The sequence below is a fragment of the Phyllobates terribilis genome, unplaced genomic scaffold, assembly GCF_046119375.1.
Source record: "Phyllobates terribilis strain yellow unplaced genomic scaffold, ASM4611937v1 Scaffold_11__3_contigs__length_659146591, whole genome shotgun sequence".
Lineage (NCBI taxonomy): Eukaryota > Metazoa > Chordata > Amphibia > Anura > Dendrobatidae > Phyllobates > Phyllobates terribilis.
In genome coordinates, this window is record NW_027362771.1 from 607,994,525 (window position 1) to 608,020,140 (window position 25,616).

The following is a 25,616-nucleotide window of genomic DNA, read 5'->3' on the forward strand; positions in this document are numbered from 1 at the left end:
CCTTCTTTTTGGGATTGTTACTGATTGTGCAGTGAGAATTTAATTTAGCAAAATCTCCCATTTTCCTGGATATTTCTTTCCTTTAGAACATCCTACTTTTCCTTCCTTTTTACTGAGTCCATTAAAAACTGCCTTTCTACAGTCCAATCTTAAAATCTCAGTTTTCGCAGGTTTTCCACCTTTTGTAGTTCAAAAGTATAGGATAGAATTACCGCTGTCTCCTAAATTCTCAATCCATTTTACTTCCTCAACTGTTTCCTAATTTTTGGTAAAATTTAGATCCAAATAAATAATGGCAGCGGTGGGATTTGAACCCACGCATCCAGAGAGACTGGAGCCTTAATCCAACGCCTTAGACCGCTCGGCCACGCTACCTCATACGGATGTTCAAACTTATTTAAATCAGATACTTGCTAATGATATAAGTGGCAGAAAACATTGTATATCTAATTAGACAAAAATACAAATGTTATTATGCATGAGCAACGTAATTATTAGGGATTTGTTTGTACATTGACTCTGGGGCACCATTTTGCAAAACATATGACTTGTATCCAGATATTTAACTAATCTTTCCTCTGTTGGCTCAATTGCTAATTTTTAGATATCACTGAATAAGGTGGTATAGATTACTTGCTATGATCTCCCACATACAGGACACTCAAACATGAAGGATTCCTACACCCCTGCCTGTACGTAACAGATAATCAGAAGCAGCAGCAAGGAAGACATTATACAGCAGTGCAGAGCAGTGTAGCTATGAATCCATCACTTGGGTGACTTACTGGAAAGCAGCAGAAGCAGCATGGCTCTGTTTATGTTTGCTAATCACTCTGCTCATCCTGTATTGATAATCCTAAAAAGGCAGCAGGGATATGAGCTAGCAGTTAGACTTCATTTGACCAAGATTGATATTGGCAAATTTTGAGAATCGTTGATCATTGATTGAACTGACATCGATGTAACATAGATGGTAAATTATGTCATTAATTCTGATGCCTAAAGCCAACATGACTATTCATATGCCGTATTGTTATGTATGACTTGCTCACATATTCCTTTTCTTCTACAGCACAGTGAAGATCACTTGATGTTACATTTGCTTTCTTAGAGAACACAGAAGCAAAACAGGAATTTAAAAGTTCAGTCTTCTCAACATCATTATTGACCACTTTACCCTTTTCATCCTTTAAAAATCCTATAGCATCTTTGGCTTTTCTTTAACTTTTGACTTACTTCCAAAATCCTTTCTTATTGCTTTTGGTCTCTCTTGCAAGCCTCACTTCATTAATGGCTTTAACTCTTCTAACGCTAGCCCACCTTTCCCAGCTGACAGCATTATATTCTTCTTTAGATATGAACACTTCTTTTCATTTGATATTCATTTCTTTGTTCCTTTTTAGCAGGCTTTTAAGTTCAGTATTCAGCCATCCTGGTCTCCATAAATGCTTTCCATTCTTTCTTCTTTTTGGGATTGTTACTGATTGTGCAGTGAGAATTTAATTTAGCAAAATCTCCCATCCTTCCTGGACATTTCTTTCCTTAAGAACATCCTACTTTTCCTTCCTTTTTACTGATTCCATTAAAAACTGCCTTTCTACAGTCCAATCTTAAAATCTCAGTTTTCGCAGGTTTTCCACCTTTTGTAGTTCAAAAGTATAGGATAAAATTACCGCTGCCTCCTAAATTATCAACCCCCTATACTTCCTCAACTGTTTCCTAATTTTTGGTAAAAATTAGATCCAAATAAATAATGGCAGCGGTGGGATTTGAAACGCCTCCAGAGAGACTGGAGCCTAAATCCAGCACCTTAGACCGCTCAGCCACGCTACCTCATACATATGTTCATACTTATTTAAATCAGAAATTTGCTAATGATATAAGTTGCAGAAAACATTGTATAACTAATTAGTCAAAAATACAAATGTTATTATGCATGAGCAACGCAGTTATCAGGGATTTGTTTGTACATTGACTCTGGGGCACCATTTTACAAAACATATGACTTGTATCCAGATATTTAACTAATCTTTCCTCTGTTGGCTCAACCGCTAATTTTTAGATATCACTGAATTAGGTGGTATAGATTACTTGCTATGATCTCCCACATACAGGACACTGAAAAATGAAGGATTCCTACACCCCTGCCTGTACATAACAGATAATCAGAAGCAGCAGCAAGGAAGACATTATACAGCAGTGCAGAGCAGTGTAGCAATGAGTTCGTCACTAGGGTGACATACTGGAAAGCAGCAGAAGCAGCATGGCTCTGTTTATGTTTGCTAATCACTCTGCTCATCCTGTATTGATAATCCTAAAAAGGCAGCAGGGATATGAGCTAGCAGTTAGACTTCATTTGACCAAGATTGATTTTTTCAAATTTTGAGAATCGTTGATCATTGATTGAACTGACATCGATGTAACATAGATGGTAAATTATGTAATTAATTCTGATGCCTAAAGCCAACATGACTATTCATATGCCGTATTCTTATGTATGACTTGCTCACATGTTCCTTTTCTTCTACAGCACAGTGAAGATCACTTGATGTTACATTTGCTTTCTTAGAGAACACAGAAGCAAAACAGGAATTTAAAAGTTCAGTCTTCTCAACATCATTATTGACCACTTTACCCTTTTCATCCTTTAAAAATCCGATAGCATCTTTTGCTTTTCTTTAACTTTTGACTTACTTCCAAAATCCTTTCTTATTTCTTTTGGTCTCTCTTGCAAGCCTCACTTCATTACTGGCTTTAGCTATTCTAACGCTAGCCCACCTTTCCCTGCAGACAGCATTATATTCTTCTTTAGATATGAACCCTTCTTTTCATTTGATATTCATTTCTTTGTTCCTTTTTAGCAGGCTTTTAAGTTCAGTATTCAGCCATCCTGGTCTCCATAAATGCTTTCCATTCTTCCTTCTTTTTGGGATTGTTACTGATTGTGCAGTGAGAATTTAATTTAGCAAAATCTCCCATCCTTCCTGGACATTTCTTTCCTTTAGAACATCCTACTTTTCCTTCCTTTTTACTGAGTCCATTAAAAACTGCCTTTCTACAGTCCAATCTTAAAATCTCAGTTTTCGCAGGTTTTCCACCTTTTGTAGTTCAAAAGTATAGGATAAAATTACTGCTGCCTCCTAAATTCTCAACCCCCTATACTTCCTCAACTGTTTCCAAATTTTTAGTAAAAATTAGATCCAAATAAATAATGGCAGCGGTGAGATTTGAACCCACGCCTCCAGAGAGACTGGAGCCTTAATCCAGTGCCTTAGACCGCTCGGCCACACTACCTCATACGGATGTTCAAACTTATTTAAATCAGAAATTTGCTAATGATATAAGTTGCAGAAAACATTGTATAACTAATTAGTCAAAAATACAAATGTTATTATGCATGAGCAACGCAGTTATCAGGGATTTGTTTGTACATTGACTCTGGGGCACCATTTTACAAAACATATGACTTGTATCCAGATATTTAACTAATCTTTCCTCTGTTGGCTCAACCGCTAATTTTTAGATATCACTGAATTAGGTGGTATAGATTACTTGCTATGATCTCCCACATACAGGACACTGAAAAATGAAGGATTCCTACACCCCTGCCTGTACATAACAGATAATCAGAAGCAGCAGCAAGGAAGACATTATACAGCAGTGCAGAGCAGTGTAGCAATGAGTTCGTCACTAGGGTGACATACTGGAAAGCAGCAGAAGCAGCATGGCTCTGTTTATGTTTGCTAATCACTCTGCTCATCCTGTATTGATAATCCTAAAAAGGCAGCAGGGATATGAGCTAGCAGTTAGACTTCATTTGACCAAGATTGATTTTTTCAAATTTTGAGAATCGTTGATCATTGATTGAACTGACATCGATGTAACATAGATGGTAAATTATGTAATTAATTCTGATGCCTAAAGCCAACATGACTATTCATATGCCGTATTCTTATGTATGACTTGCTCACATGTTCCTTTTCTTCTACAGCACAGTGAAGATCACTTGATGTTACATTTGCTTTCTTAGAGAACACAGAAGCAAAACAGGAATTTAAAAGTTCAGTCTTCTCAACATCATTATTGACCACTTTACCCTTTTCATCCTTTAAAAATCCGATAGCATCTTTTGCTTTTCTTTAACTTTTGACTTACTTCCAAAATCCTTTCTTATTTCTTTTGGTCTCTCTTGCAAGCCTCACTTCATTACTGGCTTTAGCTATTCTAACGCTAGCCCACCTTTCCCTGCAGACAGCATTATATTCTTCTTTAGATATGAACCCTTCTTTTCATTTGATATTCATTTCTTTGTTCCTTTTTAGCAGGCTTTTAAGTTCAGTATTCAGCCATCCTGGTCTCCATAAATGCTTTCCATTCTTCCTTCTTTTTGGGATTGTTACTGATTGTGCAGTGAGAATTTAATTTAGCAAAATCTCCCATCCTTCCTGGACATTTCTTTCCTTTAGAACATCCTACTTTTCCTTCCTTTTTACTGAGTCCATTAAAAACTGCCTTTCTACAGTCCAATCTTAAAATCTCAGTTTTCGCAGGTTTTCCACCTTTTGTAGTTCAAAAGTATAGGATAAAATTACTGCTGCCTCCTAAATTCTCAACCCCCTATACTTCCTCAACTGTTTCCAAATTTTTAGTAAAAATTAGATCCAAATAAATAATGGCAGCGGTGAGATTTGAACCCACGCCTCCAGAGAGACTGGAGCCTTAATCCAGTGCCTTAGACCGCTCGGCCACACTACCTCATACGGATGTTCAAACTTATTTAAATCAGAAATTTGCTAATGATATAAGTTGCGGAAAACATTGTATAACTAATTAGACAAAAATACAAATGTTATTATGAATGAGCAACGCAGTTATCAGGGATTTGTTTGTACATTGACTCTGGGGCACCATTTTACAAAACATATGACTTGTATCCAAATATTTAACTAATCTTTCCTCTGTTGGCTCATCCGCTAATTTTTAGATATCACTGAATTAGTTGGTGTAGATTACTTGCTATGATCTCCCATATACAGGACCCTCAAACATGAAGGATTCATACACCCCTGCCTGTACGTAACAGATAATCAGAAGCAGCAGCAAGGAAGACATTATACAGCAGTGCAGAGCAGTGTAGCTATGAATCCATCACTAGGGTGACTTACTGGAAAGCAGCAGAAGCAGCATGGCTCTGTTTATGTTTGCTAATCACTCTACTCATCCTGTATTGATAATCCTAATAAGGCAGCAGGGATATGAGCTAGCAGTTAGACTTCTTTTGACCAAGATTGATTTTGGCAAATTTTGAGAATGGTTGATCATTGATTGAACTGACATGGATGTAACATAGATGGTAAATTATGTAGTTAATTCTGATGCCTAAAGCCAACATGACTATTCATATGCCGTATTCATACGTATGACTTGCTCACATGTTCCTTTTCTTCTACAGCACAATGAAGATCACTTGATGTTACATTTGCATTCTTAGAGAACACAGAAGCAAAACAGGAATCTAAAAGTTCAGTCTTCTCAACATCATTATTGACCACTTTACCCTTTTCATCCTTTAAAAATCCTATAGCATCTTTGGCTTTTCTTTAACTTTTGACTTACTTCCAAAATCCTTTCTTATTGCTTTTGGTCTCTCTTGCAAGCCTCACTTCATTACTGGCTTTAGCTCTTCTAACGCTAGCCCACCTTTCCCTGCAGACAGCATTATATTCTTCTTTAGATATGAACCCTTCTTTTCATTTGATATTCATTTCTTTGTTCCTTTTTAGCAAGCTTTTAAGTTCAGTATTCAGCCATCCTGGTCTCCATAAATGCTTTCCATTCTTCCTTCTTTTCGGGATTGTTACTGATTGTGCAGTGAGAATTTAATTTAGCAAAATCTCCCATCCTTCCTGGACATTTCTTTCCTTTAGAACATCCTACTTTTCCTTCCTTTTTACTGAGTCCATTAAAAACTGCCTTTCTACAGTCCAATCTTAAAATCTCAGTTTTCGCAGGTTTTCCACCTTTTGTAGTTCAAAAGTATAGGATAGAATTACCGCTGTCTCCTAAATTCTCAAACCCCTTTACTTCCTCAACTGTTTCCTAATTTTTGGTAAAAATTTGATCCAAATAAATAATGGCAGTGGTGGGATTTAAACCCACGCCTACAGAGAGGCTGGAGCCTTACTCCAGAGGCTTAGACCGCTCGGCCACGCTACCTCATATGGATTATAATCTTATTTAAATAAGATATTTGCTAATGATATAAGTGGCAGAAGACATTATATATCTAATTAGACAAAAATACAAATGTTATTATGCATGAGCAATGTAATTATCAGGGATTTGTTTGTACATTGACTCTGGGGCACCATTTTGCAAAACATATGACTTGTATCCAGATATTTTACTAATCTTTCCTCTGTTGGCTCAACCGCTAATTTTTAGATATCACTGAATTAGGTGGTATAGATTACTTCCTATGATCTCCCACATACAGGACACTCAAACATGAAGGATTCCTACACCCCTGCCTGTACGTAACAGATAATCAGAAGCAGCAGCAAGGAAGACATTATACAGCAGTGCAGAGCAGTGTAGCTATGAATCCATCACTAGGGTGACTTACTGGAAAGCAGCAGAAGCAGCATGGCTCTGTTTATGTTTGCTAATCACTCTGCTCATCCTGTATTGATAATCCTAAAAAGGCAGCAGGGATATGAGCTAGCAGTTAGACTTCATTTGACCAAGATTGATTTTGGCAAATTTTGAGAATCGTTGATCATTGATTGAACTGACATCGATGTAACATAGATGGTAAATTATGTAATTAATTCTGATGCCTAAAGCCAACATGACTATTCATATGCCGTATTCTTATGTATGACTTGCTCACATGTTCCTTTTCTTCTACAGCACAGTGAAGATCACTTGATGTTACATTTGCTTTCTTAGAGAACACAGAAGCAAAACAGGAATTTAAAAGTTCAGTCTTCTCAACATCATTATTGACCACTTTACCCTTTTCATCCTTTAAAAATTCTATAGCATCTTTGGCTTTTCTTTAACTTTTGACTTACTTCCAAAATCCTTTCTTATTGCTTTTGGTCTCTCTTGCAAGCCTCACTTCATTACTGGCTTTAGCTCTTCTAACGCTAGCCCACCTTTCCCTGCAGACAGCATTATATTCTTCTTTAGATATGAACCCTTCTTTTCATTTGATATTCATTTCTTTGTTCCTTTTTAGCAAGCTTTTAAGTTCAGTATTCAGCCATCCTGGTCTCCATAAATGCTTTCCATTCTTCCTTCTTTTTGGGATTGTTACTGATTGTGCAGTGAGAATTTAATTTAGCAAAATCTCCCATCCTTCCTGGACATTTCTTTCCTTTAGAACATCCTACTTTTCCTTCCTTTTTACTGAGTCCATTAAAAACTGCCTTTCTACAGTCCAATCTTAAAATCTCAGTTTTCGCAGGTTTTCCACCTTTTGTAGTTCAAAAGTATAGGATAAAATTACCGCTGCCTCCTAAATTCTCAACCCCCTATACTTCCTCAACTGTTTCCAAATTTTTAGTAAAAATTAGATCCAAATAAATAATGGCAGCGGTGAGATTTGAACCCACGACTCCAGAGAGACTGGAGCCTTAATTCAGTGCCTTAGACCGCTCGGCCACACTACCTCATACGGATGTTCAAACTTATTTAAATCAGAAATTTGCTAATAATATAAGTTGCGGAAAACATTGTATAACTAATTAGACAAAAATACAAATGTTATTATGCATGAGCAACGCAGTTATCAGGGATTTGTTTGTACATTGACTCTGGGGCACCATTTTACAAAACATATGACTTGTATCCAAATATTTAACTAATCTTTCCTCTATTGGCTCATCCGCTAATTTTTAGATATCACTGAATTAGGTGGTATAGATTACTTGCTATGATCTCCCATAAACAGGACCCTCAAACATGAAGGATTCCTACACCCCTGCCTGTACGTAACAGATAATCAGAAGCAGCAGCAAGGAAGACATTATACAGCAGTGCAGAGCAGTGTAGCTATGAATCCATCACTAGGGTGACTTACTGGAAAGCAGCAGAAGCAGCATGGCTCTGTTTATGTTTGCTAATCACTCTACTCATCCTGTATTGATAATCCTAAAAAGGCAGCAGGGATATGAGCTAGCAGTTAGACTTCTTTTGACCAAGATTGATTTTGGCACATTTTGAGAATCGTTGATCATTGATTGAACTCACATCGATGTAACATAGATGGTAAATTATGTAATTAATTCTGATGCCTAAAGCCAACATGACTATTCATATGCCGTATTCTTATGTATGACTTGCTCACATGTTCCTTTTCTTCTACAGCACAGTGAAGATCACTTGATGTTACATTTGCTTTCTTAGAGAACACAGAAGCAAAACAGGAATTTAAAAGTTCAGTCTTCTCAACATCATTATTGACCACTTTACCCTTTTCATCCTTTAAAAATCCGATAGCATCTTTGGCTTTTCTTTAACTTTTGACTTACTTCCAAAATCCTTTCTTATTGCTTTTGGTCTCTCTTGCAAGCCTCACTTCATTACTGGCTTTAGCTCTTCTAATGCTAGCCCAGCTTTCCCTGCAGACAGCATTATATTCGTCTTTAGATATGAACCCTTCTTTTCATTTGATATTCATTTCTTTGTTCCTTTTTAGCAAGCTTTTAAGTTCAGTATTTAGCCATCCTGGTCTCCATAAATGCTTCCTTCTTTTCGGGATTGTTACTGATTGTGCAGTGAGAATTTAATTTAGCAAAATCTCCCATCCTTCCTGGACATTTCTTTCCTTTATAACATTCTACCTTTCCTTCCTTTTTACTGAGTCCATTAAAAACTGCCTTTCTACAGTCCAATCTTAAAATCTTAGTTTTCACAGGTTTTCCACCTTTTGTAGTACAAAAGTATAGGATAGAATTAACGCTGCCTCCTAAATTCTCAATCCCCTTTACTTCCTCAACTGTTTTCTAATTTTTGGTAAAAATTAGATCCAAATTAATAATGGCAGCGGTGGGATTTGAACCCACGCCTCCAGAGAGACTGGAGCCTTAATCCAGCGCCTTAGACCGCTCGGCCACGCTACCTCATACGTATGTTCAATCTTATTTAAATCAGAAATTTGCTAATGATATAAGTTGCGTAAAACATTGTATAACTAATTAGACAAAAATACAAATGTTATTATGCATGAGCAACATAGTTATCAGGGATTTGTTTGTACATTGACTTTGGGGCACCATTTTACAAAACATATGACTTGTATCCATATATTTAACTAATCTTTCTTCTGTTGGCTCATCTGCTAATTTTTAGATATCTCTGTATCAGGTGGTATAGACTACTTGCTATGATCTCCCATATACAGGACACTCAAACATGAAGGATTCCTACACCCCTGCCTGTACGTAACAGATAATCAGAAGCAGCAGCAAGGAAGACATTATACAGCAGTGCAGAGCAATGTAGCTATGAGTTCATCACTAGGGTGACTTATTGGAAAGCAGCAGAAGCAGCATGGCTCTGTGTATGTTTGCTAATCACTCTGCTCATCCTGTATTGATAACCCTAAAAAAGGCTGCAGGGATATGAGCTAGCAGTTAGACTTCATTTCACCAAGATTGATTTTGACAAATTTTGAGAATGGTTGATCATTGATTGAACTGACATGGATGTAACATAGATGGTAAATTATGTAATTAATTCTGATGCCTAAAGCTAACATGACCACTCATATGCAGTATTCATACGTATGACTTTTTCACATGTTCCTTTTCTTCTACAGCACAGTGAAGATCACTTGATGTTACATTTGTTTTCTTAGAGAATAGAGAAGCCAAATAGGAATTTAAAAGTTCAGTCTTCTCAACATCATTATTGACCACATTACCCTTTTCATCTTTTAAAAATCCTATAGCATCTTTGGCTTTTCTTTAACTTTTGACTTACTTCCACAATCCTTTCTTATTGCTTTTGGTCTCTCTTGCAAGCCTCAATTCATTACTGGCTTTAGCTCTTCTAACGCTAGCCCAGCTTTCCCTGCAGACAGCATTATATTCTTCTTTCCATTTGATATTCATTTCTTTGTTCCTTTTTAGCAAGCTTTTCAGTTCAGTATTCAGCCATCCTGGTCTCCATATTTGCTTTCAATTCTTCCTTCTTTTCGGGATTGTTACTGATTGTGCTGTGAGAATTTAATTTAGCAAAACCTCCCATCCTTCCTGGACATTACTTTCCTTTAGAACATCCTACCTTTCCTTCCTTTTTACTGAGTCCATTAAAAACTGCCTTTCTACAGTCCAATCTTAAAATCTCAGTTTTGCAGGTTTTCCTCCTTTTGTAGTTCAAAAGTATAGGATAGAATTACCGCTGCCTCCTAAAATCTCTATCCCCTTTACTTCCTCAACTGTTTCCTAATTTTTAGTAAAAATTAGATCCAAATAAATGATGGTGGCGGTGGGATTTGAACCCATGCCTCCAGAGAGACTGAAGCCTAAATCCAGCACCTTAGACTGCTCGGCCACGCTACCTCTTACATATGTTTAATGTTATTTATATCAAAAGTTTGCTTTTGATGTAAGTGGCAGAAAATATTTTATATCCAATAATACAAAAAGACAAATGTTATTATGCAACAGCAACGTAATTATTAGGGAATTGTTTGTGCATTGACTCTGGGGCACCATTTTACAAAACATATGACTTGTATCCAGATATTTAACTAATCTTTCCTCTGTTGGCTCATCCGCTAATTTTTAGATATCACTGAATTAGGTGGTATAGATTACTTGCTATGATCTCCCATATACAGGACCCTCAAATATGAAGGATTCCTACACCCCTGCCTGTACATAACAGATAATAAGAAGCAGAAGCAAGGAAGACATTATACAGCAGTGCAGAGCAGTGTAGCTATGAGTTCATCAATAGGGTGACTTACTGGATAGCAGCAGAAGCAGCATGGCACTGTTTATGTTTGCTAATCACTCTACTCATCCTGTATTGATAATCCTAAAAAGGCAGCAGGGATATGAGCTAGCAGTTAGACTTCTTTTGACCAAGATTGATTTTGGCACATTTTGAGAATGGTTGATCATTGATTGAACTGACATAGATGTAACATAGTTGGTAAATTATGTAATTAATTCTGATGCCTAAAGCCAACATGACTATTCACATGCCGTATTCATACGTATGACTTGCTCACATGTTCCTTTTCTTCTACAGTACAGTGAAGATCACTTGATGTTACATTTACTTTCTTAGAGAACACAGAAGCCAAATAGGAATTTAAAAGTTCAGTCTTCTCAACATCATTATTGACCACTTTACAATTTTCATCTTTTAAAAATCCTATAGCATCTTTGGCTTTTCTTTAACTTTTGATTTACTTCCAAAATCCTTTCTTATTGCTTTTAGTCTCTCTTGCAAGCCTCAATTCATTACTGGCTTTAGCTCTTCTAACGCTATCCCAGCTTTCCCTGCAGACAGCATTATATTCTTCTTTCCATTTGATATTCATTTCTTTGTTCCTTTTTAGCAAGCTTTTCTGTTCAGTATTCAGCCATCCTGGTCTCCATATATGCTTTCAATTCTTCCTTCTTTTCGGGATTGTTACTGATTGTGCTGTGAGAATTTAATTTAGCAAAATCTCCCATCCTTCCTGGACATTACTTTCCTTTAGAACATCCTACCTTTCCTTCCTTTTTACTGAGTCCATTAAAAACTGCTTTTCTACAGTCCATTCTTAAAATCTCAGTTTTCGCAGGTTTTCCTCCTTTTGTAGTTCAAAAGTATAGGATAGAATTACCGCTGCCTCCTAAAATCTCTATCCCCTTTACTTCCTCAACTGTTTCCTAATTTTTAGTAAAAATTAGATCCAAATAAATGATGGCGGCGGTGGGATTTGAACCCATGCCTCCAGAGAGACTGAAACCTAAATCCAGCACCTTAGACTGCTCGGCCACGCAATCTCTTACATATGTTTAATGTTATTTATATCAAAAGTTTGCTTTTGATGTAAGTGGCAGAAAATATTTTATATCCAATAATAAAAAAAGACAAACGTTATTATGCAACAGCAACGTAATTATTAGGGAATTGTTTGTACATTGACTCTGGGGCACCGTTTTACAAAACATATGACTTGTATCCAGATATTTAACTAATCTTTCCTCTGTTGGCTCATCCGCTAATTTTTAGATATCACTGAATTAGGTGGTATAGATTACTTGCTATGATCTCCCATATACAGGACCCTCAAATATGAAGGATTCCTACACCCCTGCCTGTACGTAACAGATAATAAGAAGCAGCAGCAAGGAAGACATTATACAGCAGTGCAGAGCAGTGTAGCTATGAGTTCATCAATAGGGTGACTTACTGGATAGCAGCAGAAGCAGCATGGCACTGTTTATGTTTGCTAATCACTCTACTCATCCTGTATTGATAATCCTAAAAAGGCAGCAGGGATATGAGCTAGCAGTTAGACTTCTTTTGACCAAGATTGATTTTGGCAAATTTTGAGAATGGTTGATCATTGATTGAACTGACATGGATGTAACATAGATGGTAAATTATGTAGATAATTCTGATGCCTAAAGCCAACATGACTATTCATATGCCGTATTCATACGTATGACTTGCTCACATGTTCCTTTTCTTCTACAGCACAGTGAAGATCACTTGATGTTACATTTACTTTCTTAGAGAACACAGAAGCCAAATAGGAATTTAAAAGTTCAGTCTTCTCAACATCATTATTGACCACATTACCCTTTTCATCTTTGAAAAATCCTATAGCATCTTTGGCTTTTCTTTAACTTTTGACTTACTTCCAAAATCCTTTCTTATTGCTTTTGGTCTCTCTTGCAAGCCTCAATTCATTACTGGCTTTAGCTCTTCTAACACTAGCCCAGCTTTCCCTGCAGACAGCATTATATTCTTCTTTAGATATGAACCCTTCTTTCCATTTGATACTCATTTCTTTGTTCCTTTTCAGCAAGCTTTTAAGTTCAGTATTCAGCCATCCTGGTCTCAATAAATGCTTTCCATTCTTCCTTGTTTTCGGGATTGTTACTGATTGTGCAGTGAGAATTTAATTTAGCAAAATCTCCCATCTTTCCTGGACATTTCTTTCCTTTAGAACATCCTACCTTTCCTTACTTTTTACTGAGTCCATTAAAAACTGTCTTTCTACAGTCCAATCTTAAAATCTCAGTTTTCGCAGGTTTTCCTCCATTGTAGTTCAAAATTATAGAATACTATGATCGCTGCCTCCTAAGTTCTCAACCCCCTTTACTTCCTCAACCGTTTCCTAATTTTTGGTAAAAATTTGATCCAAATAAATAATGGCAGCGGTGGGATTTGAACCCACGACTCCAGAGAGACTGGAGCCTAAATCCAGCGCCTTAGACCACTCTGCCACGCAACCTCTTACATATGTTTAAAGTTATTTATATCAGTAGTTTGCTTTTGATGTAAGTGGCAGAAAATATTTTATATCCAATATGACAAAAAGACAAATGTTATTATGCAACAGCAACGTAATTATAAGGGAATTGTTTGTACATTGACTTTGGGGCACCATTTTACAAAACATATAACTTGTACCCAGATATTTAACTAATCTTTCCTTTGTTGGCTCATCCGCTAATTTTTAGATATCACTGAATTAGGTGGTATAGATTACTTGCTATGATCTCCCATATACAGGACCCTCAAATATGAAGGATTCCTACACCCCTGCCTGTATGTAACAGATAATAAGAAGCAGCAGCAAGGAAGACATTATACAGCAGTGCAGAGCAGTGTAGCTATGAGTTCATCAATAGGGTGACTTACTGGATAGCAGCAGAAGCAGCATGGCACTGTTTATGTTTGCTAATCACTCTACTCATCCTGTATTGATAATCCTAAAAAGGCAGCAGGGATATGAGCTAGCAGTTAGACTTCTTTTGACCAAGATTGATTTTGGCAAATTTTGAGAATGGTTGATCATTGATTGAACTGACATGGATGTAACATAGATGGTAAATTATGTAGTTAATTCTGATGCCTAAAGCCAACATGACTATTCATATGCCGTATTCATACGTATGACTTGCTCACATGTTCCTTTTCTTCTACAGCACAGTGAAGATCACTTGATGTTACATTTACTTTCTTAGAGAACACAGAAGCCAAATAGGAATTTAAAAGTTCAGTCTTCTCAACATCATTATTGACCACATTACCCTTTTCATCTTTGAAAAATCCTATAGCATCTTTGGCTTTTCTTTAACTTTTGACTTACTTCCAAAATCCTTTCTTATTGCTTTTGGTCTCTCTTGCAAGCCTCAATTGATTACTGGCTTTAGCTCTTCTAACACTAGCCCAGCTTTCCCTGCAGACAGCATTATATTCTTCTTTAGATATGAACCCTTCTTTCCATTTGATACTCATTTCTTTGTTCCTTTTCAGCAAGCTTTTAAGTTCAGTATTCAGCCATCCTGGTCTCAATAAATGCTTTCCATTCTTCCTTCTTTTCGGGATTGTTACTGATTGTGCAGTGAGAATTTAATTTAGCAAAATATCCCATCTTTCCTGGACATTTCTTTCCTTTAGAACATCCTACCTTTCCGTACTTTTTACTGAGTCCATTAAAAACTGTCTTTCTACAGTCCAATCTTAAAATCTCAGTTTTCGCAGGTTTTCCTCCATTGTAGTTCAAAATTATAGAATACTATGATCGCTGCCTCCTAAGTTCTCAACCCCCTTTACTTCCTCATCCGTTTCCTAATTTTTGGTAAAAATTTGATCCAAATAAATAATGGCAGCGGTGGGATTTGAACCCACGACTCCAGAGAGACTGGAGCCTAAATCCAGCGCCTTAGTCCACTCTGCCACGCAACCTCTTACAAATGTTTAAAGTTATTTATATCAGTAGTTTGCTTTTGATGTAAGTGGCAGAAAATATTTTATGTCCAATATGACAAAAAGACAAATGTTATTATGCAACAGCAACGTAATTATAAGGGAATTGTTTGTACATTGACTTTGGGGCACCATTTTACAAAACATATAACTTGTACCCAGATATTTAACTAATCTTTCCTTTGTTGGCTCATCCGCTAATTTTTAGATATCACTGAATTAGGTGGTATAGATTACTTGCTATAATCTACCATATACAGGACACTCAAACATGAAGGATTCCTACACCCCTGCCTGTACGTAACAGATAATCAGAAGCAGCAAGGAAGACATTATACAGCAGTGCAGAGCAGTGTAGCTATGAATCCATCACTAGGGTGACATACTGGAAAGCAGCAGAAGCAGCATGGCTCTGTTTATGTTTGCTAATCACTCTACTCATCCTGTATTGATAATCCTAAAAAGGCAGCAGGGATATGAGCTAGCAGTTAGACTTCTTTTGACCAAGATTGATTTTGGCACATTTTGAGAATGGTTGATCATTGATTGAACTGACATAGATGTAACATAGATGGTAAATTATGTAATTAATTCTGATGCCTAAAGCCAACATGACTATTCACATGCCGTATTCATACGTATGACTTGCTCACATGTTCCTTTTCTTCTACAGCACAGTGAAGATCACTTGATGTTACATTTACTTTTTTAGAGAACACAGAAGCCAAATAGGAATTTAAAAGTTCAGTCTTCTCAACAACATTATTGACCACTTTACCATTTTCATCTTTTAAAAATCCTATAGCATCTTTGGCTTTTCTTTAACTTTTGACTTACTTCCAATATCCTTTCTTATTGCTTTTGGTCTCTCTTGCAAGCCTCAATTCATTACTGGCTTTAGCTCTTCTAACGCTAGCCCAGCTTTCCCTGCAGACAGCATTATATTCTTCTTTAGATATGAACCCTTCTTTCCATTTGATACTCATTTCTTTGTTCCTTTTCAGCAAGCTTTTAAGTTCAGTATTCAGCCATCCTGGTCTCAATAAATGCTTTCCATTCTTCCTTCTTTTCGGGATTGTTACTGATTGTGCAGTGAGAATTTAATTTAGCAAAATCTCCCATCTTTCCTGGACATTTCTTTCCTTTAGAACATCCTACCTTTCCTTACTTTTTACTGAGTCCATTAAAAACTGTCTTTCTACAGTCCAATCTTAAAATCTCAGTTTTCGCAGGTTTTCCTCCTTTTGTAGTTCAAAATTATAGAATACTATGATTGCTGCCTCCTAAGTAGTGTTGAGCCACCCCCGTAGTGTTCGGGTTCGGTTCGGTTCGTCGAACACCGGGATGTTCGAGGAACTGTTCGTCGAACTGTTCGTCGAACACCTTAGAACACCGTCGAACACCGTTAAAACCAATGGCAGGCAAACAAAAACACATAGAAACACATAGAAAACACCTGCAAAGGTGTCCAAAAGCTGACAAACTGCTCAGAAGACACTCTGTTTAAAAAAGCCGGCCGGCAAATTCAGCAGCGGCATACACCGGTACCCGACAATTTAGACAAGAAGGAATAGAGCATCACACATAGATTAGATAGATAGAAACATGTCAGTCACATATAAGAAGCACAGTGACAGTGCTGCTTACTGCATTTGTCATTTAGTGTAAAGGATTTATTAAAAAAAACATTAGTGTTTTCATGCACCGTCTCTTTAAAAAAGCCGGCCGGCAATTCAGCATCTGTACCCGACAATTTAGAACAGAAAGAATAGAGCTTCACACATAGATTAGATAGATAGAAACATGTCAGTCACATATATAATAAGTACAGTGATAGTGTTGCTTACTGTACTTGTCATTTAGTGTAAAGGATTTATTTAAAAAAATAATAGTGTTTTCATGCACTGTCTCTTTAAAAAAGCCGGCCGGCAATTCAGCAGCGGTACCCGACAATTTAGAACAGAAAGATAGAGCATCACACATAGATTAGATAGATAGAAACATGTCAGTCACATATATATGAAGTACAGTGATAGTGTTGGTTACTGTACTTGTCATTTAGTATTAAAATAAAGGATTTATTATTAAAAAAATTGGCGTGGGGTTCCCCTTAATTTTAGGCTCTAGCGGAGGTTAAGCAGACGGCTGGGGCAGATGTTTGAAGCCTGGGAAGGGGGTAATACCCACGGAGCTTCCCAGGCTACTAATATCAGCCCCCAGCTGAATACATAGCCTTTACTAGCTATTAAAATGGGGGACCCCGCCAAAAAAATGACGTGGGGTCCCCCCTAATTTAATAGCTAGCAAAGGCTAGGCAGACAGCTGAGGGCTGATATTAATAGCCCAGGAAGGGAGCCATGAATATTGGCCCCCTCCCAGGCTAGAAACAGCAGCCGTCAGCCGCCCCAGAAATGGCGCATTCATAGGATGCGCCAATTCTGGCACTTAGCCTCGCTCTTCCACGCTGCCCTGGTGCGGTGGCAGGGGGTAATAGGGTTGGGGTTGATGTCAGCTTATAATGCCAGCTGACATCAAGCCCAGGTTAGTAATGGAGAGGCGTCTATAAGACACCCCCATTACTAACCCCATAGTCAAAGTTAAAAAAAACACAAACACCCAGAATAAAGTCCTTTAATTGAAATAAAGACACAATCCTTTATTGTTCTAAATTAAACCATACTTACCATCACGCCCATTCCAGCTGAAGCCAACGATCTCCTGCAATAAAAGAAAAATAATAAAGCAACCTCATCCTTACCTTTCCATGGTTCCCACGACAGCTTCAGCTCTGCTACATCGAGATGACAGGCTGGACCGCAGCAGAACGCCGCCATCCAGCCTGTCATCCCGCAGACACTGAGAAGCGCAGGCTTGCTTGCGCTGCTCAGCGTCTCTCTGTGACGACATCCAGATGAGCCGAGTTCATGTCCAATGAACTCGGCTCACCTCATGCACGTCACTGACAGCGTGGGAAAATTCTCACGCAGAAGCGCTGATTGCAGGAGAATTTTCCCACGCTGTCAGTGACGTGCATGAGGTGAGCCGAGTTCATTGGACATGACCTCGGCTCATCTGGATGCCGTCACAGCGAGACAGTGAGGAGCGCAAGCAAGCCTGCGCTTCTCAGTGTCTGCGGGATGACAGACTGGATGGCAGCGTTCTGCTGCGGTCCAGCCAGTCATCTCGATGTAGCAGAGCTGAAGCTGTCGTGGGAACCATGGAAAGGTAAGGATGAGGTTGGTTTATTATTTTTCTTTTATTGCAGGAGATCGTTGGCTTCAGCTGGAATGGGTGTGATGGTAAGTATGGTTTAATTTAGAACAATAAAGAATTGTGTCTTTATTTCAATTAAAGGACTTTATTCTGGGTGTTGTGTTTTTTTTAAATACTTTACTAGAAATTCATGGCGGTCATGTCTAATACTGGCGTGACCCCATGAATTTTGGGCTTGGGGCCAGCTGATAATACCAAGCTGGCCCTAACCCCTTTATTACCCAGTGAGCCACCGCACCAGGGCCCTGGATGAGTTGGGTACAGCGCCAGAAGATGGCGCTTCTATGAACGCGCCATTTTCCGGGGTGGCTGCGGACTGCAATTTGTAGCGGGGGGGGGCCCAGAAAGCTTGGGCCTCCCTGCGCTGCAGATTCCAGCCCCCAGCTGCCTAGTTGTACCTGGCTGGACACAAAAATAGGGCGAAGCCCCACGTACTTTTTTTTTAATTATTTCATGAATTTCATGAAATAATTAAGAAAAAAAGGCCTTCCCTATATTGTTGTGTCCGGCCAGGTACAAATAGGCAGCTGGTGGTTGGGGGCAGCCCGTTCCTGCCTGCTGTACCTGGCTGGACACAAATATAGTGCGAAGCCCCACTTCAATTTTTTTTAATTATTTCATGAAATTCATGAAATAATTAAGAAAAAAAGGGCTTCCCTATATTGTTGTGTCCGGCCAGGTACAAATAGGCAGCTGGTGGATGGGGGCAGCCCGTTCCTGCCTGCTGTACCTGGCTGGACACAAATATAGTGCGAAGTCCCACTTCAATTTTTTTTAATTATTTCATGAAATTCATGAAATAATTAAGAAAAAAAGGGCTTCCCTATATTGTTGTGTCCGGCCAGGTACAAATAGGCAGCTGGTGGATGGGGGCAGCCCGTTCCTGCCTGCTGTACCTGGCTGGACACAAATATAGTGCGAAGCCCCACTTCAATTTTTTTAAATTATTTCAGGAAATTCATGAAATAATTTAAAAAAAATTGACGTGGGGCTTCGCACTATATTTGTGTCCAGCCAGGTACAGCAGGCAGGAACGGGCTGCCCCCAACCACCAGCTGCCTATTTGTACCTGGCCGGACACAACAATATAGGGAAGGCCTTTTTTTCTTAATTATTTCATGAAATTCATGAAATAATTAAAAAAAAAGTACGTGGGGCTTCGCCCTATTTTTGTGTCCAGCCAGGTACAACTAGGCAGCTGGGGGCTGGAATCTGCAGCGCAGGGAGGCCCAAGCTTTCTGGGCCCCCCCCCGCTACAAATTGCAGTCCGCAGCCACCCCGGAAAATGGCGCGTTCATAGAAGCGCCATCTTCTGGCGCTGTACCCAACTCATCCAGGGCCCTGGTGCGGTGGCTCACTGGGTAATAAAGGGGTTAGGGCCAGCTTGGCATTATCAGCTGGCCCTAAGCCCGAAATTCATGGGGTCACCCCAATATTAGACATGACCACCATGAATTTCTAGTAAAGTATTTAAAAAAAAACACAACACCCAGAAAAAAGTCCTTTAATTGAAATAAACACACAATTCTTTATTGTTCTAAATTAAACCATACTTACCATCACGCCCATTCCAGCTGAAGCCAACGATCTCCTGAAATAAAAGAAAAATAATAAAGCAACATCATCCTTACCTTTCCATGGTTCCCATGACAGCTTCAGCTCTGCTACATCGAGATGACAGGCTGGACCGCAGCAGAACGCTGCCATCCAGCCTCTCATCCGGCAGACACTGAGAAGCGCAGGCTTGCTTGCGCTCCACAGTGTCTCTCTGTGAGGGCATCCAGATGAGCCGAGTTAATGTCCAATGAACTCGGCTCACCTCATGCACGTCACTGACAGCGTGGGAAAATTCTCCTGCACTCAGCGCTTCAGCGTGGGAGAATTCTCACACTGAAGCGCTGAGTGCAGGAGAATTCTCCCACGCTGTCAGTGACGTGCAGGAGGTGAGCTGAGTTCATTGGACATGAGCTCACCTTATGCACGTCACTGACAGCGTGGGAAAATTCTCCTGCACTCAGCGCTTCAGCGTGGGAGAATTCTCACGCTGAAGCGCTGAGTGCAGGAGAATTCTCCCACGCTGTCAGTGACGTGCAGGAGGTGAGCTGAGTTCATTGGACATGAGCTCACCTTATGCACGTCACTGACAGCGTGGGAGAATTCTCCTGCACTTACCGCTTCAGCGTGAGAATTTTCCCACGCTGTCAGTGACGTGCATGAGCTGAGCCGAGTTCATTGGACATGAACTCGGCTCATCTGGATGTCGTCACAGAGAGACGCTGAGCAGCGCAAGCAAGCCTGCGCTTCTCAATGTCTGCGGGATGAGAGGCTGGATGGCAGCGTTCTGCTGCGGTCCAGCCTGTCATCTCGATGTAGCAGAGCTGAAGCTGTCGTGGGAACCATGGAAAGGTAAGGATGAGGTTGCTTTATTATTTTTCTTTTATTGCAGGAGATCGTTGGCTTCAGCTGGAATGGGCGTGACAGTAAGTATGGTTTAATTTAGAACAATAAAGGATTGTGTCTTTATTTCAATTAAAGGACTTTATTCTGGGTGTTTGTGTTTTTTTTAACTTTGACTATGGGGTTAGTAATGGGGGTGTCTTATAGACGCCTCTCCATTACTAACCTGGGCTTGATGTCAGCTGGCATTATAAGCTGACATCAACCCCAACCCTATTACCCCCTGCCACCGCACCAGGGCAGCGTGGAAGAGCGAGGCTAAGTGCCAGAATTGGCGCATCCTATGAATGCGCCATTTCTGGGGCGGCTGACGGCTGCTGTTTCTAGCCTGGGAGGGGGCCAATATTCATGGCTCCCTTCCTGGGCTATTAATATCAGCCCCCAGCTGTCTGCCTAGCCTTTGCTAGCTATTAAATTAGGGGGGACCCCACCTCATTTTTTTTGGGGTGTCCCCCATTTTAATAGCTAGTAAAGGCTATGTATTCAGCTGGGGGCTGATATTAGTAGCCTGGGAAGCTCCGTGGGTATTACCCCCTTCCCAGGCTTCAAACATCTGCCCCAGCCGTCTGCTTAACCTCCGCTAGAGCCTAAAATTAAGGGGAACCCCACGCCAATTTTTTTAATAATAAATCCTTTATTTTAATACTAAATGACAAGTACAGTAACCAACACTATCACTGTACTTCGTATATATGTGGCTGACATGTTTCTATCTATCTAATCTATGTGTGAAGCTCTATTCTGTCTGTTATAAATTGTCGGGTACCGCTGTTGAATTGCCGGCCGGCTTTTTTAAAGAGACGGTGCATGAAAACACTATTATTTTTTTTGATAAATCCTTTACGCTAAATGACAAGTACAGTAACCAACACTGTCACTGTGCTTCGTATATATGTGGCTGACATGTTTCTATCTATCTAATCTATGTGTGATGCCCTATTCTTTCGGTTCTAAATTGTCGGGTACAGGTGTATGCCGCTGCTGAATTGCCGGCTTTTCATGTTTCACTGTTGGCACTGTTCCCATCGATTTGGGCAACCACTGTAATGCCACAACCACCATGGCTGTGGCATTACAGTGAGTGGCAGACAATCCCTGCATGATTGGTGCTTTAAATAGCGCCAGACATGCAGGACACGCTTTTGGTGCACGAACAGTTATTGAACATAACCTCGAACAGCCGAATTTTTTGCAAATCGTTCGGGTTCGTGGAACAACTCGAACACCGCCCAAAACAGCTCGAATTTGAGATTGGCGAACAGTTCTAGTCGAACACCGCTCATCTCTACTCCTAAGTTCTCAACCCCCTTTACTTCCTCAACCGTTTCCTAATTTTTGGTAAAAATTTGATCCAAATAAATAATGGCAGCAGTGGGATTTGAACCCACGACTCCAGAGAGACTGGAGCCTAAATCCAGCACCTTAGACAGCTCGGCCACGATACCTCATACGGATGTTCAAACTTATCTAAATCAGATATTTGCTAATGATATAAGTGGCAGAAAACATTGTATATCTAATTAGACAAAAATACAAATGTTATTATGCATGAGCAATGTAATTATTAGGGATTTGTTTGTACATTGACTCTGGGGCACCATTTTGCAAAACATATGACTTGTATCCAGATATTTAACTAATCTTTCCTCTGTTGGCTCAATTGCTAATTTTTAGATATCACTGAATTAGGTGGTATAGATTACTTGCTATGATCTCCCACATACAGGACACTCATACATGAAGGATTCCTACACCACTGCCTGTACGTAACAGATAATCAGAAGCAGCAGCAAGGTAGACATTATACAGCAGTGCAGAGCAGTGTAGCTATGAATCCATCACTTGGGTGACTTACTGGAAAGCAGCAGAAGCAGCATGGCTCTGTTTATGTTTGCTAATCACTCTACTCATCCTGTATTGATAATCCTAAAAGGCAGCAGGGATATGAGCTAGCAGTTAGACTTCTTTTGACCAAGATTGATTTTGGCAAATTTTGAGAATGGTTGATCATTGATTGAACTGACATGGATGTAACATAGATGGTAAATGATGTAATTAATTCTGATGCCTAAAGCCAACATGACTATTCACATGCTGTATTCATACGTATGACTTGCTCACATGTTCCTTTTCTTCTACAGCACAGTGAAGATCACTTGATGTTACATTTACTTTCTTAGAGAACACAGAAGCCAAATAGGAAATTAAAAGTTCAGTCTTCTCAACATCATTATTGACCACTTTACCCTTTTCATCTTTTAAAAATCCTAAAGCATCTTTGGCTTTTCTTTAACTTTTGACTTACTTCCAAAATCCTTTCTTATTGCTTTTGGTATCTCTTGCAAGCCTCAATTCATTACTGGCTTTAGCTCTTCTAATGCTAGCCCAGCTTTCCCTGCAGACAGCATTATATTCTTCTTTCCATTTGATATTCATTTCTTTGTTCTTTTTTAGCAAGCTTTTATGTTCAGTGTTCAGCCATCCTGGTCTCCATAAATGCTTTCCATTCTTCCTTCTTTTTGGGATTGTTACTGATTGTGCTGTGAGAATTTAATTTAGCAAAATCTCCCATCCTTCCTGGACATTACTTTCCTTTAGAACATCCTACCTTTCCTTCCTTTTTACTGAGTCCATTAAAAACTGCCTTTCTACAGTCCAATCTTAAAATCTCAGTTTTCGCAGGTTTTCCTCCTTTTGTAGTTCAAAAGTATAGGATAGAATTACCGCTGCCTCCTAAAATCTCTATCCCCTTTACTTCCTCAACTGTTTCCTAATTTTTGGTAAAAATTAGATCCAAATAAATGATGGTGGCTGTGGGATTTGAACCCAAGCCTCCAGAGAGACTGAAGCCTAAATCCAGCACCTTAGACTGCTCGGCCAAGCTACCTCTTACATATGTTTAATGTTATTTATATCAAAAGTTTGCTTTTGATGTAAGTGGCAGAAAATATTTTATATCCAATAATACAAAAAGACAAATGTTATTATGTATGAGCAACGTAATTATCAGGGATTTGTTTGTACATTGACTCTGGGGCACCATTTTACAAAACATATGACTTGTATCCAGATATTTAACTAATCTTTCCTCTGTTGGCTCATCCGCTAATTTTTAGATATCACTGAATTAGGTGGTATAGATTACTTGCTATGATCTCCCATATACAGGACACTCAAACATGAAGGATTCCTACACCCCTGCCTGTACGTAACAGATAATCAGAAGCAGCAGCAAGGAAGACATTATACAGCAGTGCAGAGCAGTGTAGCTATGAGTTCATCAATAGGTTGACTTACTGGATAGCAGCAGAAGCAGCATGGCTCTGTTTATGTTTGCTAATCACTCTGCTCATCCTGTATTGATAATCCTAAAAAGGCAGCAGGGATATCAGCTAGCAGTTAGACTTCTTTTGACCAAGATTGATTTTGGCAAATTTTGAGAATGGTTGATCATTGATTGAGCTGACATGGATGTAACATAGATGGTAAATTATGTAGTTAATTCTGATGCCTAAAGCCAACATGACTATTCATATGCCATATTCATACGTATGACTTGCTCACATGTTCCTTTTCTTCTACAGCACAGTGAAGATCACTTGATGTTACATTTGCTTTCTTAGAGAACACTGAAGCAAAACAGGAATTTAAAAGTTCAGTCTTCTCAACATCATTATTGACCACTTTACCCATTTCATCCTTTAAAAATCCTATTGCATCTTTGGCTTTTCTTTAACTTTTGACTTACTTCCAAAATCCTTTCTTATTGCTTTTGGTCTCTCTTGCAAGCCTCACTTCATTACTGGCTTTAGCTCTTCTAATGCTAGCCCAGCTTTCCCTGCAGACAGCATTATATTCTTTAGATATGAACCCTTCTTTTCATTTGATATTCATTTCTTTGTTCCTTTTTAGCAAGATTTCATTTCAGTATTTAGCCATCCTGGTCTCCATAAATGCTTTCCATTCTTCCTTCTTTTCGGGATTGTTACTGATTGTGCAGTGAGAATTTAATTTAGCAAAATCTCCCATCCTTCCTGGACATTTCTTTCCTTTAGAACATCCTACGTTTCCTTCCTTTTTACTGAGTCCATTAAAAACTGCCTTTCTACAGTCCAATCTTAAAATCTCAGTTTTCGCAGGTTTTCCACCTTTTGTAGTTCAAAAGTATAGGATAGAATTACCGCTGTCTCCTAAATTCTCAATCCCCTTTACTTCCTCAACTGTTTCCTAATTTTTGGTAAAAATTAGATCCAAATAAATAATGGCAGCGGTGGGATTTGAACCCACGCCTCCAGAAAGACTGTCCTCCCTGAGACCTCCTGACCCCAACCTTGAAGTCCGTACTGAAGCTTCATCTCCCTTTATCCTGAAGAAGCCCCAACGGGTAATGTGCGTGGGTAGTGCACCAGTTCTCCTGCCCGAAGAGACTGCTGCCCACCCAGAATTTACACCGGAGGACCCCCTGTTGCCTCCTGAATCCCCCGGGATACCACTTGAGGACAATTGGAGAGAGACTTCCCTATACCCTGCACCTGATACCTCGCCCGCTTCATCCAGTGAGTTCGACCTAGTGTTCTCCGAAGCAGAGGTTACCCCTGAGTCTCTACACCCCTCCGATCAGGCGGAGGATCTCCAGTTGTCTCCTGAACCCTTCTGGGTGCTACCTGGTAGCGAATGGACAGAGACTTTCCTATACTCGGTACCTGATATCTCGGCTGCTTCATCCAGTGAGTCCAACCTAGTGTACTCTGAAGCAGAGGTTACCCATGAGTCTCTTCACCCCTCCGACCTGGCGGAGGACCTCCAGTTGTCTCCTGAGCCCTTCGGGGTGCTACCTGGTAGCGAAAGGACAGAGACTCTCCTATACTCTGTACCTGATACATTGCTCGCTTCGTCCAGTGAGTTCCACCTAGTGTACTCCGAAGCAGAGG

General features: G+C 39.4%; 6 non-coding genes across 6 annotated transcripts; all 6 read right to left on the reverse strand.

The window, feature by feature from the left end:
• Positions 1–293: 293 nt before the first annotated feature.
• On the reverse strand, positions 294–375 carry TRNAL-AAG (transfer RNA leucine (anticodon AAG)). Its single transcript has one exon. It is a non-coding gene; the product is annotated as a tRNA-Leu (tRNA).
• A 2,837-nt stretch (positions 376–3,212) lies between these two features.
• TRNAL-AAG (transfer RNA leucine (anticodon AAG)) lies at positions 3,213–3,294 on the reverse strand. Its single transcript has one exon. It is a non-coding gene; the product is annotated as a tRNA-Leu (tRNA).
• Positions 3,295–4,673: 1,379 nt separating this feature from the next.
• TRNAL-AAG (transfer RNA leucine (anticodon AAG)) lies at positions 4,674–4,755 on the reverse strand. Its single transcript has one exon. It is a non-coding gene; the product is annotated as a tRNA-Leu (tRNA).
• Positions 4,756–9,046: 4,291 nt separating this feature from the next.
• On the reverse strand, positions 9,047–9,128 carry TRNAL-AAG (transfer RNA leucine (anticodon AAG)). The gene has a single exon. It is a non-coding gene; the product is annotated as a tRNA-Leu (tRNA).
• A 4,264-nt stretch (positions 9,129–13,392) lies between these two features.
• TRNAL-UAG (transfer RNA leucine (anticodon UAG)) lies at positions 13,393–13,474 on the reverse strand. The gene has a single exon. It is a non-coding gene; the product is annotated as a tRNA-Leu (tRNA).
• A 1,378-nt stretch (positions 13,475–14,852) lies between these two features.
• On the reverse strand, positions 14,853–14,934 carry TRNAL-UAG (transfer RNA leucine (anticodon UAG)). Its single transcript has one exon. It is a non-coding gene; the product is annotated as a tRNA-Leu (tRNA).
• Between the last annotated feature and the right edge of the window lie 10,682 nt (positions 14,935–25,616).